An 18033-nucleotide genomic window follows, 5' to 3' on the forward strand; every position below is an offset into this window, starting at 1 on the left:
TGTTTGGTGACATTAACACGTCACCACAGACTGAAGCACAGCGGGATGGCGCAGGTAATTGTTTACTCTGGCATTTTTCGATTAATCGTCGGCCTCATTAGTGGTGAAAATTTTTATGATGACCCATGAGGTTCAAAGGCAATTGCAGTAAAAATGGGAGTGGTCATGAAATTTATATCGTAAGGCTAGAGCAGAAGGGTAACGTTGAATATTACATGAGCTTTGCTAAGTACATTATTTGGGTTTGGGATGTCAGAAAAAAAACGAATAATCAGAGTCAGCATATTTCTAGAACAGGTATATAAAAGATATTTAAGGATAGTTATAAAACTATTTTATGGTTTAAAAATGTAATAAAATATTTAAATATAGTTCAAGATAGGCATTCCTGATATTTTATTCCATCAAAGTTAGTGAGCAGTTAGTCTCATTAAGGTCTCTCTAATGTTTACTTCCTTTTTTCCTATAGCCTAATGAGCAATTTCAGACCACCACTGTGTGTATGTTGGTTAACTTTTTAAGCCCGTTTTCTGTCTGTTTCCCGTGGTCGGCATTATAAAAATTACGAGCATTATGGTCGAGCATTAAGTACGCTGCTGGAAATTAACGTATTTCATGTGTGTCCTGTGGTCAGACAGTCAGTGGCATTCCTTCTCCACCAATCCTTCTCTCTGCGGCAGTGGTTGTTCATTGGGTTGGATTATCTGAAAGGGATTTCTGATGTTAACTCCGTCATGACCCCTTATTGTCAGTGGTGACCCAGTGACTGGCTCATGATTGTCAGCCATACCAAACGCTATTTGGGAAAACTAAATGGCGGGGCAATAAAAAGGATGAGCAACAGACAGCCAGACAGAAGCAGGAAGATGGAATAAAAAGGTTTGCTTTTATTATATTATATTTCAAATTTAATCAAATTGAAATTTAGCCAGGACAAAGGATAACGACAAATTGGCAGACAGCCAACATGAAAATAAAATTTAAATAAAATTGCCAAAGAAAGGCGAGGGGTCTCAAAAAAACAACCAGCTGGGCAGCAGCTAAAAATATTCAAATCTAATGATATTTTGACATAAAATTCAATTAAATTTTACCCCAAAAACCATGCCATTGGATTTTTGGACGGAAAATGCAAATCAAAGTATTTGATTGAGACTAAGAATTTTTATGGTAAACCATGAATTGCAATTAAATAATATTTTCTGAACAAAGTTTTTATTAGCAAGAAATATAACGGAAACGATATAAAAGCTGAGTTTACATGATTTCATTTTTATTCAATTAAATCAAAACAATTCTCTGTTTTGAAATTTTATGACAATATTTTTGCTCTCTTCTAATATCCAAGAGGCCAGGACTCAAGAAGCCAATAGATAAAATGCATTCTCAATTGCCCTTAAGCCCAAACCAGATACAAAGATGGAGAGCCATAATCATCAAGAATTGAAAACAGAAATGGAATAAGAGTGTATCTTGGAAAAATACCAAAAATGGATATAAAGGCAGCACTTTTGCAGGTGCAATAGCAAACTAAGAGTCGAGTGGAAACAGTTGCAGTTGCCACATCTCTTCTGGCCAAATTCAAAATGGAATCTTTGTCAATCGGTATCAGCAGCAGAAATAACAGTTCAAGTCAGGCAAAATCAATATAAGGAGCAGGGGCAACATCTGCATAAATAGCAACAATAGCAGCATCCCCAGGAGCAACAGAAGCAATCGGGGCCAAACAACTAAGCCCAGTTTTATAATAAAGTAACAGAAATCTGTTAGATGGCCTTCACTATCCCCCCATTGGCCCCATAGCTTTTTGACCTGACCTGGACTTGGACCTGAACCATCAACTTTGAAACAAGGCTTTGGGGCTCCTGTTGTTGCTGCTGCTCCTGTTGGTTGATAGTTGATAGTTGTGGGCAAATCAAGTCTCTTGTCTGCTGGGGCGACAGAGGCTCTTTCAATTTTATGCTAAACGCAGGCAATGGGGCATTTTTGTAGCGAGAAGGAGGAGAAGTGGGAGGAGTGCGGCTAGCGGCAAGCAGCTAGAAAGTTCAAAGGTGTTGACCATGTTGAGGGCAAAAAAGCATAGCGAATATTGAATTTGTTTTAAATGGCAGGCATAATGAGACGACGGGAGTTGGGTAAAAAGTTTCTCTTGTCTATTTCCCCCACACTGAACAGTCAGCCAGCCAGTGTTCTGGGGTTCAGCAAGGTCCTGGTTGTGGCCATACCATGGCAAACCATGCCAGGACCAACAATTTATTGCTCCTGGGGGTGCTTTAAATGATACCAAAATTTAAATATAATTTGTTTAGTTGACTTTTGCTATGTGAATTAGAAAAGAGGAAAGATAAAATGTTTGATGGCATATTTATTAGAAATTAGGGAAGTTTGATTAACAAGGAGTTACTTTATGTGCCTAAAAGCTAGAGAAAATGAAGTACAAATTTATGCCTTTTATTTTTACCCGAAGCTAAACTAAAATCAATCCGTTTAGTTTTCCGAATTAGTTAGTTTTCCGAATTCAGAAAACAAAAAAGGCTTAACAATACTTGGCTTAAAAAGCAATTAAAAATGAACAGATTTAAGAATTTTCTAAAAAAGCACCTAACGTCCTTTGTTTATTGCTAGAATATAAAATTCGTGTTAAATCTCCTTCGAAAATTATTTCCAAAAAAAAATATCTCGAACAAGATAAGCTGCAACTTTTCCTCGATTTTCTTGAGTCTCAGCCTGCGAAGATAACAGTGTTGGATTTTGAATTGGGCCAATACAAATTTTATGTTGACTTCGCCGCTCCGTATGAGGGCAATAAAGTTTTACGAAACAAACTTAAGTCATCATCTGCCCGAAGCTCGTATTCCATCTCATTCGGGCTTTGGAGGAAAGTCTTTAAGCTGGTCGGCCGGGCTGAAGGCAAATCGACTTAATAACCCAGGCCACCTGCGACCTGTGCCCCCTGAAGTGTAGGTGGAGAGGTTATGGTATGGGCCAGAGATTTACATACTAACATACTACAGCGGTGAGCCACAAAATTCACCCAGCTCATAATCTTAAATCTAGGCAATATGATGAGTAAAAGAGAAAGGCACAGCGTCGATGAAAGAGAGCCAGCCAGAGTGGGAGTTGCTTCAAAACTATGCGAGTTCGGGATTTCAGATGGAGAAAAACGAGGCTTTCGGCCCGGTTTCTGTTCCTTTTGCCAAAACACACACATAATGATATGCAAATGTGCATGAATAAGTGTGCTGAAGTGTGCCAAGTGAGCAGACTAACACTTATCCAGCACATATACATTCACAAAGGTGCAGAGAAAAAAATAAAGCTGATAAATATTATATATCAAAGTCTTCATTTATTTTCCAAATTTATTTATGATTCTTTAACTTTTTAATGTTAAAACTTATTAATAATATTGCAAATGTTATTGTTAATGTAAAAGTCTTTTAATTTATACGATATTTGTTTTATAATCATAATATTTCTTAGTCCAGAAATACTTCAAAAATATTTCACAGTGCACCCACAACATCAAAGCGAAGTCGAAGGCCAAGTCAGCTAGTTAGCAGCTAGTGGAATAGGAAAAGGAACTCCTCCATTGGGTTCGACGTTAATGAAATGTGCAAATGTACCAATTGACCAAACCACCAAACCCAGAAACCACCACCAACCAACCAAGCCAACGACTCCCCCAAACCAGCAAATGCCAATAGCCTCAAGACGCTCATTTAGTCATTTGCATATTAAAAGCTTTTGTCGCACAAAAGGTTAAATCAAAAGATAAAGCGTAATAATTTTTTGCGCCTTTTGGCTTCCTTTGGTTTTTTTTTTTTTTGCCTGTTCTTGGTCCTGATCCTGGCTACCAGCCCCGCCGCCATTTTTCTTGCACCCCGTAGTTGTTAACATGCGAATCGAGTCGCGTTTGGAGTAGATTGGCTGTAGGGGGTGAGAGGGGATGGTGAGATCCGGTTGATGAGATTGGGGGTGTCGGCATGTGCGTGTCGATAAAATATTTCGCTTTGACGCTATGTAAACACTTTTGTGGCATTTCTGTGGAGTTTTTTCTGCGGGCTAGCGCCAGTTATGATTGAAGTATAAATGTTGCCTGAGCTGGGAAAATGCGGGCGATACAGATGTGGGAAAAAAGTGGCAGAAATGCGAACCAGAGAACATTTTATGTAGTTGGGAGTTGATTGAGTATATGAGTATATGTTGGTTTATTTGTTTTTTATAAACACAAATTGTAATGAAATATTTCCAAAATAACTGACTGTTTTTGTTTGAGTTTGAGGTGCAAAGAATTCGAATTTCAATCGGAATTTATCATTTTTTTCAGAAATAGAAAAGAGAAGACAAAAGAAGTAGGCGCTTTTCTTATACATATTTTTTTCTATCACCTTAAGTACCAGCCCTGCAGCCATATTTGTTTTTGTTTACTACCCTACAAGTAAATCTGAGTCAGTATAAATATTTATCATTTGATTCCACATATCACTCATGGATTATTCCTACAGATTCATCCGTCAAAATGATATTTTGTGCCAACAGCCATAAGCTCTCAACGTGGTCAATATTTTATATACAGTTTGTATCGATTTATTTGGTATTTTTATGGGCCAATATGAAGGCAACTGAGGTTTCAGAATATTACGTATACCGACTATGCCCGCAATTGTTGTGTGTGTGTTAAATCTGGCGATGATCTGAGCAGACTTAAAATGCCACAACAATTGCAGACAGCTGCTGCCTCGAAATGCTTAGCTCGGCATAACACAGCGATTGTCAGTATACAAATATATATATATATATATATATATATATATGCAATATCCATTCCGTATATACTCCCCTCGTTTATGGCCATAAAGTTCAATAGCAAACCCTCTCAGCTCTCTGGCCCGACCCACCCACAGGATCTCTTTTGCCGGCAGCTGTGTGCGAGCTGACATGATGAGCGATTTTAACACTTCTGATGGCGATAGGTTTAAAGGGGCCGGGGCGGAAAAATATTGCAAATATTCAACCTACTTTCCTGTGACCTTACCACACCAACAGCAAAAGCGCCAACAGCAACCAACTGTTCTGGCATCAAAAAGAAAACCGTCGGCAAACAGCGATGTGTAGTTATTATGATGGCTTTTGTCCCCCGAACGGCTTATGGCAGGCGGCCAGTATGGGAAATGCTGCGAAAAACCCAGAGGTATACACTTTTCTATGTATGATATTATGATATTGGGTTTGGGATGCTCTTTCAAAGGCATAGGCTATTTTTTTTTACTAAAGAAAAATGATTCCTAAAGTAATGTTAAAGTTAAATATCACCAGACGGAAAGATAAGATGAGATCAAATATCCCTCTTGATTGATATTTTTGAATCTGTTGCAATTCGATAACGAATTCTAGAGTACCCGATCAAAATTCAGGGTGTTTATCAAATAATAACAAAAATATAAACGCTTCTATTTTATTGTTATGTGTCAGCAATGTTGTTGCTGGCTGTCGCCGTTGCCACCGTCTCTTCTGCGGAGTCAAAAGCCACATAACCAACTGGCAATGACATTTGACAGCCGCCACATACAAACACACACCCATACATACACACAGGCACGCAGAACTCATACAGGGATAGGTATAAGGACATGTTTACATTTCCAACGGGGAACCACCGGCAAAAGCGTATACATATAGCACATACATGATAAACAACAATAGCGCAAAATAACGAAAAAAATGCAACCAAAATGTCGTAAAAAAAGATAACAAGTTATGTTTTGTTGTGTTCAGAGTCGAGTCCTTGGGGGATCTTTCTCAGTGGGCCAATGCCGCGGCTGTGAGCGTTGATTTGTTTAGCTCAGAACTCAGAGCTCTGGGCTGGGAGCTGCGTAAGTATTTGCTTTCAGGGGACTCCCCGAACACAATTACTTTTAATTTATTTGCGAGCCTTAAATGCGTGCTGGAAATCCTTTTAAAAACTCGCACACTCTGTTTTTACTTCTCTGGCGAGGGGGAAAATAAACGAAGTGTAATTTAAATTTAATTAACTGTGGCAGGTTGTTCAAGGGGGGGTTGGTGGGGGAGAGGACAAGGGAAATAATTATAATATACTTAAACTTTAAATCCAACGTTAAGTGCAGAGCCGTAAAAAAGAAGGAGTAAAATTTAATCGTAAAGAATGGGGTCATCTGCATCTGCTCCATCTTCATCCGAGATCGTAATTGAATCAGCATTAGCTGCTCTCCCACTCCTTTGGTTGGCTTGTTTATCCTGGACATGTGCTCCTCCAGCTGCACAAGCTGGGGATATATAATATAGTTGAGAGGTCACGACACTAAAGCCAAACTAGCCAACAAGAAGAGCCCAGCACTCTCCCATACACACACATGAGACGGCGACTAACGAGGTCAATTGTAAGTTATTTCCTCTACACCATCAACACAAGATATCATATAAAGGAGCGGCAGTATAAAAACAGGCGACAACAGAAAAACAAAACAAGGATATAGGAGAGAGTAAGCTTAGGTCCAGACCAGGAAATAGCCCGGCATGAATATCATTAATGGCTAAAGAGCGTTAAAGGTCATTGTTCCTGTTAGCCTTCCGCTTTCTGAAGAGCCAGCCGAGGTTGGAAAAGAGGAAAAGTCAGCTTAGCCCACAGAGAAAAGAACTAACTCATTATTATGATTCCTTTTCCGGGCTCAGAGATGTGTTTTTTTTACTGAGGATATATGTGCAAGCTAGGAATTGTGTAGGTAGATGAAAGCGTGATGCTTTTAAGGAGTTATTCAGAGGAAGATCTACTTTTTAATAAAGTTTCATATGTTTTTTTCAAGTTATTTTAAAGAGAAGACTTTAGCCGATTTACTGATTTAGTAACTTCTACGTTTATGAAATTTCTATTATAATTCCCTTAGTCATGTATTAAGTCTATAAACATTTCTTCGCAATATACAAAACTAAAATCGGTTTTCATAAAACAATTTGCGCTCTGATGGGAGAATTCTCATTTGAAATACCATCAGAAAAGTGCATTTTAAATTTGCTAGAAACACAAAAAAAAAAAAATAGAGAAACAAATGAAGCCTCATGCAAAACTATGAGTAGAGTGAAATTGTGTCACCTAATTTCACAACAGCTCTTGGCTACGCATCATTGCACAGGACAAATATCACACATACGCCTCATGTGACAAATTGTTAGAATTGGTTAGATAAGGACAGAGAGACAGAGAAAGGGAGTTAGAATGAGACGGTATTATGCACCTGAGCTGAGCTGGAAAACAACAAGAGCAGCATTTGCATGGAATATGAGTTGCAGTCGCAGTTGCAGTTATTTCTACTGTTATTTCACTTCACACGAAAATATGGAATTTTGCCTTTCTCTGTCGCCCGAGCCAGACGACGACATAATTGTATGCATATTTAATAATTCATAACTTTTTCTAGATCACCAGAAATATGAATATTCAGTCACAAGAAGAGTTGACGAAAAGTAGGCTAGAACAGTGCCAAAGTACAGTAGATATCATAGCTATGAGACATAAGATTTTTATAAGAAATTTCATTTCTCTAAAAATGTCTTTATTTAAATACTTAAAATACTTAAAACTTTTATTAAACTTTATAAATTTTAAAGTTTTGAATGAAACTTGGCACTTTTCTGACTTTTCTGCAAGTTTGTTGCAGCCTAATTTTCGTCACCCCAATTTCCTCGGCACTCGTTGGCATCCTTTTTAAAAAGTTTCCCTGTCGTCAACATTGTCGCCGCTCTTCTAGCCATATCTGCAGCCACTATAAAACTATACTATTATTTTATTCTTTTTGAGTTTCAATTGTTTAAATTTGGGTCAATGTGGGTGCTCTAAAAAGAGAGAGAGAGATAGAAATGGAAAGCGGCTGACTGACAGAGATTCCTCTTAGCTTTTGTCTCCCGGTGGCAAACAAACGAGCAACAAAAGGACATACGGAAGGACAATGGTAACTGAAACATTTCACATACGTGCTTTGTATATATCAGTGCCAGGTTGAGTCCTACTCTGTTAGGTAAAAATACAAAACAGAACCAAAAAAATATAAAAACGTAAAACCCACAACGACAAATTTTATTTTATGTAAAATAGTTATGTGTGTGGCCCGTTGTACAATATAAAAATTTTGTTGTAAATGTTGCACGTTTTTGAGTGGGTTTTTTCTTCTTTTTTTCTATAGTTTTGCTGTCGTTGGCTGATATATTGATTTTTGCATTTTTAGGTCGCACGATGTGTGTTGGCTGCTGTATGTGTAGGTGGAGCGGTAAAGTTGCACGGAGGTCCTGTGTGCGCCACACACGTTTAATGAACACAGATTTATGATACGAGTCACCAAAACTTGGCTCTCACACGAACATCCTAGCCTGGGAATTTGGGTTAAGGTGGTCTACGTTCAGCTCGTTTTTCCTTTAAAAAATTTTCTTCAGTTTCCGGTTCCCTTAACCCAATCTAAAAATTTCAATTTAAATTCTCTCTAAATCATAGATATATATTATTCTGTATGCAGTAGCTGGCCAATTCATTTGCTTTGATCTTGTAGCTAAGCACTCTCGAAACTCCCCCGCAAGAATTTTGTGTTGTAATGCCCTTGGCTTTTCTGACCCCAATCTATAAGCTGAATAACCCCAAGCGTTGCCTATTTGACAGCCTAACAGGGCTCAACTCCAAGACGAAAGTCGAACTTTAAAGCGTAAAAAGTGGCAACAGTGGCAGGAACTCTGGTAAACATTAAATAAATTTTTAATAAAGTTTTGCCCTAGAAATTGTTATTTTTAGCTCCAGACTCGGGCAGTGTCAGCGGGGGTGTAGTTGTTGTGGGAGCAGATAAAATATGACATTTATAGCTGCCTGAATACGTAGAAGTTGAACGCACCCCGAGAGCTTGGCGCGAGCGGGGGAAATCAGCAGCGAGCGAGCTCAGTTTTATGTGGCTTATGTAACACAGCAGGCGGGTGGATAAATTTGATTGTGGTTGAATATATATATATATATATATATATTTCAGGGCGGTGTCTGGATGGATTGAACCAAGTTTGTTTTACGACAAGGTGTAGCAATATGATGATGAATCCCCTGCCAATAGAGAGATGTAACTGGAGGAGAGGAGAACAAGCTGAAGCCAAATCATCACCTTCAATGCATATTCAGGTGAAGCTACTTATTTGCATAGCCGGGCTCGATTTACGCATATATAAATATACCCCATTTGGTGCGAGAACCCTGTGAAGTTTTATTAAATTTTTGCCGCCTTGGAAACTCGGCACTTGGATATGTAAATTACAAATGAAAAAACAGCAGGAATTATTATTCGAAGCTGACAAGGATGGAAAACTAAGCACTGGAAAAATATGTTTAATTTTCAATAATAATTTCTCTTCCCCTCAAAGAATTTCAGGGTTTCGGTATAATAGTTTGAACAGCATTAATCACAAGTATACCTAATCTATTTTATTTTCATGTCTAGTCACAAGTTTTTCCCCCAGTGCACCCAATAGCACAACCTACCGACAAAGGACATTTATGCCAACACCTTCTAATCAAGCAAAGAGCTTAAAATAAAGTAAAGCCAAAAAGAATGAAATGAAAGATATTATGAAATTTCAAACACACCCTTAGACACACACGTTGTACGAAAATAGCAAAAGGCACAAAGGATTTTTGTATGCGAGGGTGTGTGTGTGTGTGTGAGTGTCTATGTGTGAACATGTGTGGGAGCTTGGCAAAATGGCAGCCCTTTTAGGCTAAAGCTAAGGACCAAGACAGAGACAGAAGAGACGGTATAAATATATACAAAGCACACATAACTGTCAACCTATCCTTATCCTCTATATAGCCAACACCCCTACCCACCCATCCACAGGACATCCCATCCTTTTTGTGCGTGTTTGTTAATGAAATGTTTGCCTTTCGCATTTAGTTACGCTACGTTAGACACTTTTGCTTATTAGTGCAAAGCGCAATTTAAACGTTGGCCAAAAAGACAAGAAATGAAATGATTTTCATGGGTATACGCGAACTGGGATGCCCTAAAAGGTATTTTTGGAATATTGTAAGCATATCCCAGGAAAAGAATGTCAAAGATATAGATTTTAGGCTCTATTTCAATCCTTTCATTTTTGCTATTATATATTAACCAAGTTCTGCACTTTGAAATGAGGAATTTAAGCAATATTAGACAAATTTTAACTTAAAATTGATTTTTTAACAGCTTGACTAAAAGTCAAAAAGCCTGATTTTTATAAAAGGGTATATATTTATACATTGCCAGCGTTTAGGCGCCGACAGGCGACATCAGCAGTAGCGAAAAAGAGAGACGGAGACAATGTCCTTGTATTATGTTACGACAAAAGCCAAAGGCCCTTGTTCATTTCCCTGCTCCTTCTGCTCCAACTTTCTCGACTTATTCTCCTTGTTACTCAGACTAGGGTTCAAGGTTATAGACGTGTGGGCCTTGAGTTGGTATTCCTTATTTTTTTGTTTTTGTAGATTTGGCACAGTGCGATAATTTCCCAGTATAGGAAAAGTGTTTGCTGTGTGTGTGTGTGTGAGTGAACGTTTTTGGGCAATTAAAAATTAAATTGCGCATACATCACGTACAAAAAGAAAACAAGAGGAATGGGAAGCCGTGCCTGGCATTGACTTTTAAAGTTTAATTGGATTTTGAAAGCAGCTTTACAAAATCCCCAACAATAAATTTGAGGGAAGTAATATTTTATAGGTTCAGTGAGCACAAAGAGTAGATAGGCAAATAGTTTGTATTCAAAGAAGTGGAAAAGAAATGTATGATTCATAATCCCTTTACTTTGGAAAATATATTTATTTGGGCAAATATCAAAGAACTCATTCCAAAAGCCAGAAGAATGGCAGTACAGGTACCTTTGACTCTTCAAGTTTTGGCATGATTAAGCCAATCTAAGAAGTAAGTTTAATAACCTTTTAATAAACACCTGCTCATTCCTCAATTCAAATTTAATCCGTCGCCTTCCGCTGAGTTTCCCCTTCGATTCCCCTACCTATAATCCCTAAGGGCATGGTGGCAATTTCAAGTTTCCTTGGAGGTGGCACTAAAAACGTCTAAACGTCGTTGGTTGCACGGCTAAGCCGCAGCAGGTCGGAAACACCTGGACTAGCCCATAACCACAACAACCTCATAGAGCGCCCAGCCCACTCTGTAGTTTATTTAAATTAAACCTTTTTTTCACACAGGCATCCGCTTGGCTAGCCTAACATCGGTGTATTTTGCTTGGGTTTTTTTTCAATTAACTTTCTAGGGCAGCCGCAGAGCAGCAACAAAATACAAGCAAGTAGACAAGCAGCTGTTGATGATAATGATGATGACGTCGACGACGACGACGACGATGTTGCCGACGACCGAAGAAGAAGTCCAACAAATTGCAAAATCCCCTTCAAGCCACGCCAAGCATAACACCCCGGGCAGGGCAAACATCTTTGAGCCCTTTGGGCAGGTGAGCTCAACTTGACTATGCACTCACAGTGCGTATACTTAACGTAAAACCTTAAACCACTAAAACCACGAAAAGGAAAACACGAGGTGAAACACCAACCCAGCAACCAGTATCGTCGTCATCATCAACAACCAACAGCAGTTTGGTTTGCATAGTTTACTGGCCAACGTAGCATTTTATTTAAACTGCAGTTAATTTTCACTAAAACATTTTAATTGTATTTTTGCAATCTGTCTCTTACAAGTTTTCCACAGGGTCAGGCTGTGTGGAAAGAAAAGCAAGTAGTGGCAAAAAGCTAAAGGGGCGACAGCAGTCAAGGCAGAAACAGACGAGCACATTGGTCAAACGGTCAATGATCTCAAGTCGAATGGCAATTTAAAACCGTATTTATCATTTTTGATGACACTTTAATGTTATCTCTTATAAATTATTTAATATTTAATATATTTTCAATGACAAAATACAAAATATGGAATAAAAAGTAGTATAGAAAGTTCCTTAACCTTTTTTCGCCACAAGACGAATGCTTTTCTACCACTGTAAATGGGTTTTTTCGGTTAAGACCAACACCCTGAGGTCTGAGGCCGCAATGGCCAAAGCCACTACCATTTTTAATGCAATAAAAGTCAACTTAAAATATGCAAATTACGGTAGTTTCGAAAAATTTGTGCAGGCTTCGTTGGAACCGCGATGATGGTAGGGGAGGGACAAGACCAAATGGGAGGGTTCAGAGTCGCAGACTGAGGCTTATACTAAACTTCTTGCTAGTCCACTTCTGTGGCAGTCTGTTGTCATTAACATTTCTCTGGGCCATGGACTTTTAATTGTGTCTACGATTGTGTCGGTGTCTGTGTCTATGTCCTCTGCTACTTTGCTACTATGGTTTTTTGGGGCTGGGTCGGACGAGGCTGCCACGGATCCGTGACCTCAGGCCGTGTCACTCGGGGTGTCCTTTAGCAGTTGGCCCAAGACATTAATGTATATTAGTGTCGCAATAAATTAAAAGCATTTTGCTGTTTCATATTTACCAGCAAACCCAGCCGCACTTAAATCTAATTGCAACAGAGCAGAGAGAGAGACAGAGAGCCAGACAAAATGGCATTTAAATGGCCACAACAAGGAGTCTAATCAAATGCTAAAACTCATTTTGCAAAATCTTTTAATGAGCCAGATATAGCCTTACCTTATGGCCAAAGAATATTGTATTTCTTTCGTGAAAATTACGCCTTTCAATAAAGAGGAAAAGGGTGGCGGCCAATCAGGCGAGGGTCGCCTACTTTTGACTCTTGGCTAAGCTGCTTAGCCGGTTGAAGGTGTCAAGTTTAGGAATCAATTACTTCACAGTATGCTAATGTAAAGTGTAAAGCCCACCTCTTTTTTGTCCTCTTTCTTGGCCTTCTAAACAAACTTTTCGCCGTGGCTTACAAAGAAGGCAACTTGGCCGTAATGGTTCGAAGACCTTTAACGGTTAAATCGATTTGGCTGTAGGCAAGTACTCGCAGATAGCCAGAATTGATAATGGCCTAAATAACATTTCACAGAATTAAAAGTAAGTAACAAACTCATTCCCAGATATACTATATATTAAAATCTGATGAACTATTTACATTTGCTCACTTTGATCTTATAAGCCTCCCACTCTCTGATGTTAAGAATTTAGTCGAACAAACATTGCTCGTGGAAAAGCTTTGCTACGACTTCCTGTTTTTCGTTCCTTCCCAACGAATAAAACTCCAATGCCCCATTAGAAACACATGCCGCAAATGAATGTTTGTGGGGCACATTCAAAGCATATTTTTGAGAGTCTCGTCGAAGCGTGTTTTGCCCGAGTTCACAACTTAAATTACGCAGCGAACTCACGCACCCATACACACACAGGATACCCAAGTTTTGGCCCATTCCGCTGGAGTTCATAGCCTTTGATTGATGAAGAGGCAATTCGTTGGGAGAAAACTCGTCGGCCACGCCAGTGTTAAACACTAATGGCAGCTTAAATTAGATTACAGAAGACTCGTTTCCCCGGCAATGCCAAGCATGACCAACGCATTTGCAACAACTTCCCCGTCCTGCCCCGTCCATCGTCTGGCATTTCGTATTTTATAGCGTACATTTTTTTGAAGTGCCATTTATTTAAACTATTCTTGCTCAATTCGAATAATTCGACAAAAGTGAACCGCCGCACCAAAATTCAGCTGGTATCAAAAATCAGCTCATAAAAATCGCACAAAAAGACATAAATAAGATTTATTGTTATAGTTTTCCACCCACCTCACACACTAACGTACCTCCAACAGACGGGGTTTCAATTGCCATTACGTATACGCAGCGTGTGCGTCCAAAATGTCCAAAAAAAAAAGCAAAGAAAAAACGAGTTTGGTGCTACCCCAGCTGTTTGGACTTTTATATTGTGGTGTTAAATTTCACGTAAAAATTGCACTAAAAATTAAATATAAATATTTGCTTAGGGCCATTAAAATACCCTTAAAAGAAGTTGTATAACTTTTTTATACAAGTTGGTGGCAACTTTTATGGCGAACTCTCATAGTTGAGTGAGTTACTAACTTAATGTCAATACTTGCGAACAGTTTAACAAGTTAAATGAAATGTTACCTAAGAAGTTAATCTCTTCTTAAGTCACTTATTAATAAATTCATTTATGATCTTAGAAGAAGCTAGTGTAGCAGCGTATTGGTAATTCGCTGAAAATAAGTTAAATCCTGATTTGGTTTTGATATCGTGTTGAAGCCTGAAACACGAACCCAAAATCCTTTATTATGCAGATAACTTGGTGAGGTTTGGGACTGCCTACCCTGCGGAATTTCATGGTTACAAATAGTTAATGTACAGTTAATTATTACATAATCACTGACCAACACGATATGAGGCGGAGTGGCCCAATCTGAGGAGCAACCATGCCGGTAGCTATGGTCAAGTCAAGTACATTGACTCGGTGTATAAATTTATTTGTGTTTCTCACATTTATATTGTTTTATTTCCAGCTCGATATCCTTTCTTTTCCTTTCCCCCCATCCATTCGTCGTATGTTTGCTGGCCATAAATATTAATTATAAAACACGATATCCATTATATAGTTCTTCTAGCACGAAATCATCATCATCAAGAGTAGCAACAAAACCGAAGGGGTTTGTTCGTATGGCCCGGCAACATTTCCCGGTTTCCTGGTACTCAATTTGTGTATGAAAGTTTTATATATCCTGAAGTCGAGGTAAATTACCTATTGCTGAAGCCGTAAGTAGACTAAACTAAGTATTGTATGGGCAGCAGTGTTTGTCCTATTTTAAAATTGACTTTCCCGTGTCTCAGAATTCAGCGTATTTTTATTTATTCATCAATGAAATCAAGTCCTGAACGTAAATGATTCTAGGCTCAGGTAAACATTGATTGAATTTCTTAGTAACGAATAATTGATTTATACGTCTAATAGATTACCGTTGAAGTCGGTAAACGACGGTCAATTCTATTTTAATACAATAGCAATTAGAGCTAAACGATATGTCTTAATTAATATTTACCTATATTACCATAGCCCCGATAATGGGGTATTAGAATGGAAAATTTTCCATAGAAAAGTTTAGAAATTGCTTTAATTTTCTATATTTTAAGTTTCCACCTTTTTAAAAAGAAATTCTAAAGACTTTCTCCTTTTTAAGTAGTTCATTAAAATTGTGTCATTTTCCCAACACCTTTTCCTAGGACAAGTAATATTTTCCATTTGGCTTGTTGCTCTACCACCGCCTTCATCCCTTTTCAGCCAGCATCCCTGGCCCCCAATTTTCTCATTTTCTATGTATTGTGTAATAATAACATGAAATAATTTATGGCAAATGAAAGTCACAAAAATGCGAGACCAGGCGCCAAGGCAACGGAACCAAAAGTTGGTTTCATGCGCCATTCACCAGGCAGCTTTCTATTGGCCTTTTTCCTCAGTGAATTTCGTAAACCCTTTTCCAAGGCTACTCTTTTGAAATTGTCGTAGTATACTTTTAGGCGAACTAAGCTACACACAACCATACACAAAAAGACGCCTGGCCACGACATGTAAACTTTCATTTTCTCCGCGCCTTTGGCCGAAAATTTTCCATGAAAATTGTTGAAAGAAGGTGAATGGAGGATGCACGGTTTATGCTTTTCTTGTATCAAGGCTTTTGTGATCTTTCGTCTAGCCTCCCTGCAACGCCCCCCAATGTTCTGCATCTTTGTCACCAAAAATGCTTTTTCGTTTATTTTGTGTTTTTTTTTTGGGAATTTTAGTCAAGCCTTTGTTTTAAAAGCTTTTGTAGCGCATGCTTTGAATTTTTTGCCTCTTGTGCTGCTGCATTTCGATGTTTTGGCGAAAATTGCGCGACAAAATTCACAAAGGAGCCGAAAAATGCAGCCGAGCCACCAACCCCTCTAAAAACCACCCCCATTAGTAGCCACAAAGCCATGCAAAATATTCGCAGATAAGCGTTCTAAAATTTCACTTTGAGCTGAAATCTTTTCAGAATCTTTAGCATTTACCGGACAAACAAAGGTAAATAAATCCCTGATGAAATATTTACATCTACCTTACATATTGAATGTGACAAAAATAGAAAGTTAACCATCACCCCCCTTTCATTCTTAATTAATTAAAGCCACAGATTCGTGGGTGGGTTTCAATCCCTTTTGTGCTTCTGTGCTCACCTGTCAACCTGCTGTCAATTCATCCCTTCAAGTAATTAGAAATTCTACGATAAGTTTTGCCCATTTTCCACAAACTCAACCATTTTCGCTCAACTGGTTTGTCACTCACTGAAACTCAAACAATCGGATTGCCAAAAGTATTTTTGTAAAGCCTAATTTGTGGTTGGCGAGGCAGATAACTGGAAATGCTTAAAGTTCATTCCATTAACATTTTAGTTTCTTCCCAAGATTTTAAAATTATTCAATGATAGAAGATAAGCCATGAAAGTAAAGACTACGTAAGAGCTATATTTCAAGATTATTGCAACTGAAACCACAACACACTTTAAGCTAACACTAAAACCTCACAAATACAATTGGAAAATGCAACTTCTACATGTTTGTAGTTGACTATAAAAAACAGATTCAATTTCCATCCACACAAAGCAATTTAAGCGGTTGACTTGCTTGGACGTCGAATGAAGGGTTAATCCTTCAACTTCCTCGAGGACACGTTTTCCGGGCGTAACAAAAAGCGTCAATCGCCAGATCCTTCGCGTGTTTGTTTTTCCAAAAGCGCTGTTTTTTTTTTGGTTATTTTTTTGTTTGTGACTAAAACGTGTTGCTGGCCACAAAAGTTTGCAGACCGAAAATGCGGCGAAGGTGATGCGATGACTGGCCCCGTCGTCCACATTCTTTTTCCGGGTCCCTTGGAGCATTCGGTAACTGCTGCACTCAACACGTTGACAAGTTTTTGGAAATCGTTGGTGGTGGGGAGTTAAGGAGATGGACATTCGTCAGTTAGTCAGTATGTCAGTCGAGTTTCCCAGTTCGCTGCATACTTTTTGGTTGCCTGCTTAGCAAGGATGCATTAGCTGTGGGGCACAAGGGAAAAGAAAAAGAAGAAGCAGGACTAGCAGCAGGAGAAGGATTTCCCATCCAGCTCCTTAAAGATTTATTATGGCCGCTGTTGTTGTTGGCCACTTTCGGGTAGGTTCCGTGTGATAAAATGCTTGACACTTTTCTAAACGGCCAAAACTTTTTGACTGCCAAGAGATTGTCCCCACTGCTCGGTCTTCTTTGCCTTTAGTCCTGTACTTTTTAATGCTCCATAATGCTTGTCCCCTCTCTAACCCTCCGAAAAAACCGGGGGTATCTTATCCCTTTCCCAAGTCCACAGTTTTTGCAGTTTGTTGACACTGTCTGGCTTAGAGAGCGCATAAAGTGGAAATGATTTACGCAGTTCACCTTGTTTCAGTTTCTGGGTGCGTGTGTGTGCTCCTGCTACATCCTGTGGGCATAATAAATAGCCCCAGCTTTTGGTCTGGCAGTTTTGTCAAATAGCTCTTCGGAGCTCAAAACACCTGAAAGCTGCTTGCTTTTTTTCTCTCTTTCATTCCGGGCCCAAGACTTTTACAAAGACCCATGGAGAGCAAGAGCTTAGCTGGGAATTCTCGGCAGTGAAGAACTGAGCGCGTGTGACAAGTGCAAAAATCTTGGGAATAAACTTTTCAATCAACTGCGCAAGTTATCATCGCTTTGATTTGTGACGCTTTTGTATTTCCTTTTGACTTGATATATGTCACTGAAATATATACCTTTATATAGTTTGTGTAAATTTTAAGCATTTTTTCCAAATAGAAACCTTACTTAAAGTAGCTTTTGATATTAATATTCCTAACTACATTACTTTTCTTTAAAGAATCTGCTTTTAAAATCACTCTCTGAACTTAAATAATATCCTAAAATATAAATCAAAACTGCCCAAACCTATAGCATCTTCTTACATTAGCTTAGATCGCATTGCTTCTTAAAGTACGTGTTTTTGGAAGTGGCACCTTCGTCAGTTGCCCCACCTATTTGACTGCCCCATTCTGTTCAAAA

At 38.7% G+C, this 18033-nt stretch overlaps 1 protein-coding gene across 1 annotated transcript in view; it reads right to left on the reverse strand.

Moving 5' to 3' along the window:
* Nucleotides 1–18033, reverse strand: part of LOC108105824 (neural cell adhesion molecule 1) — a 65031-nt gene that overhangs the window by 37213 nt on the left and 9785 nt on the right. The window lies entirely within an intron of this gene.

Source organism: Drosophila eugracilis, unplaced genomic scaffold (genome assembly GCF_018153835.1).
Source record: "Drosophila eugracilis isolate 14026-0451.02 unplaced genomic scaffold, ASM1815383v1 contig_353, whole genome shotgun sequence".
Taxonomy (NCBI): Eukaryota; Metazoa; Arthropoda; class Insecta; order Diptera; family Drosophilidae; genus Drosophila; species Drosophila eugracilis.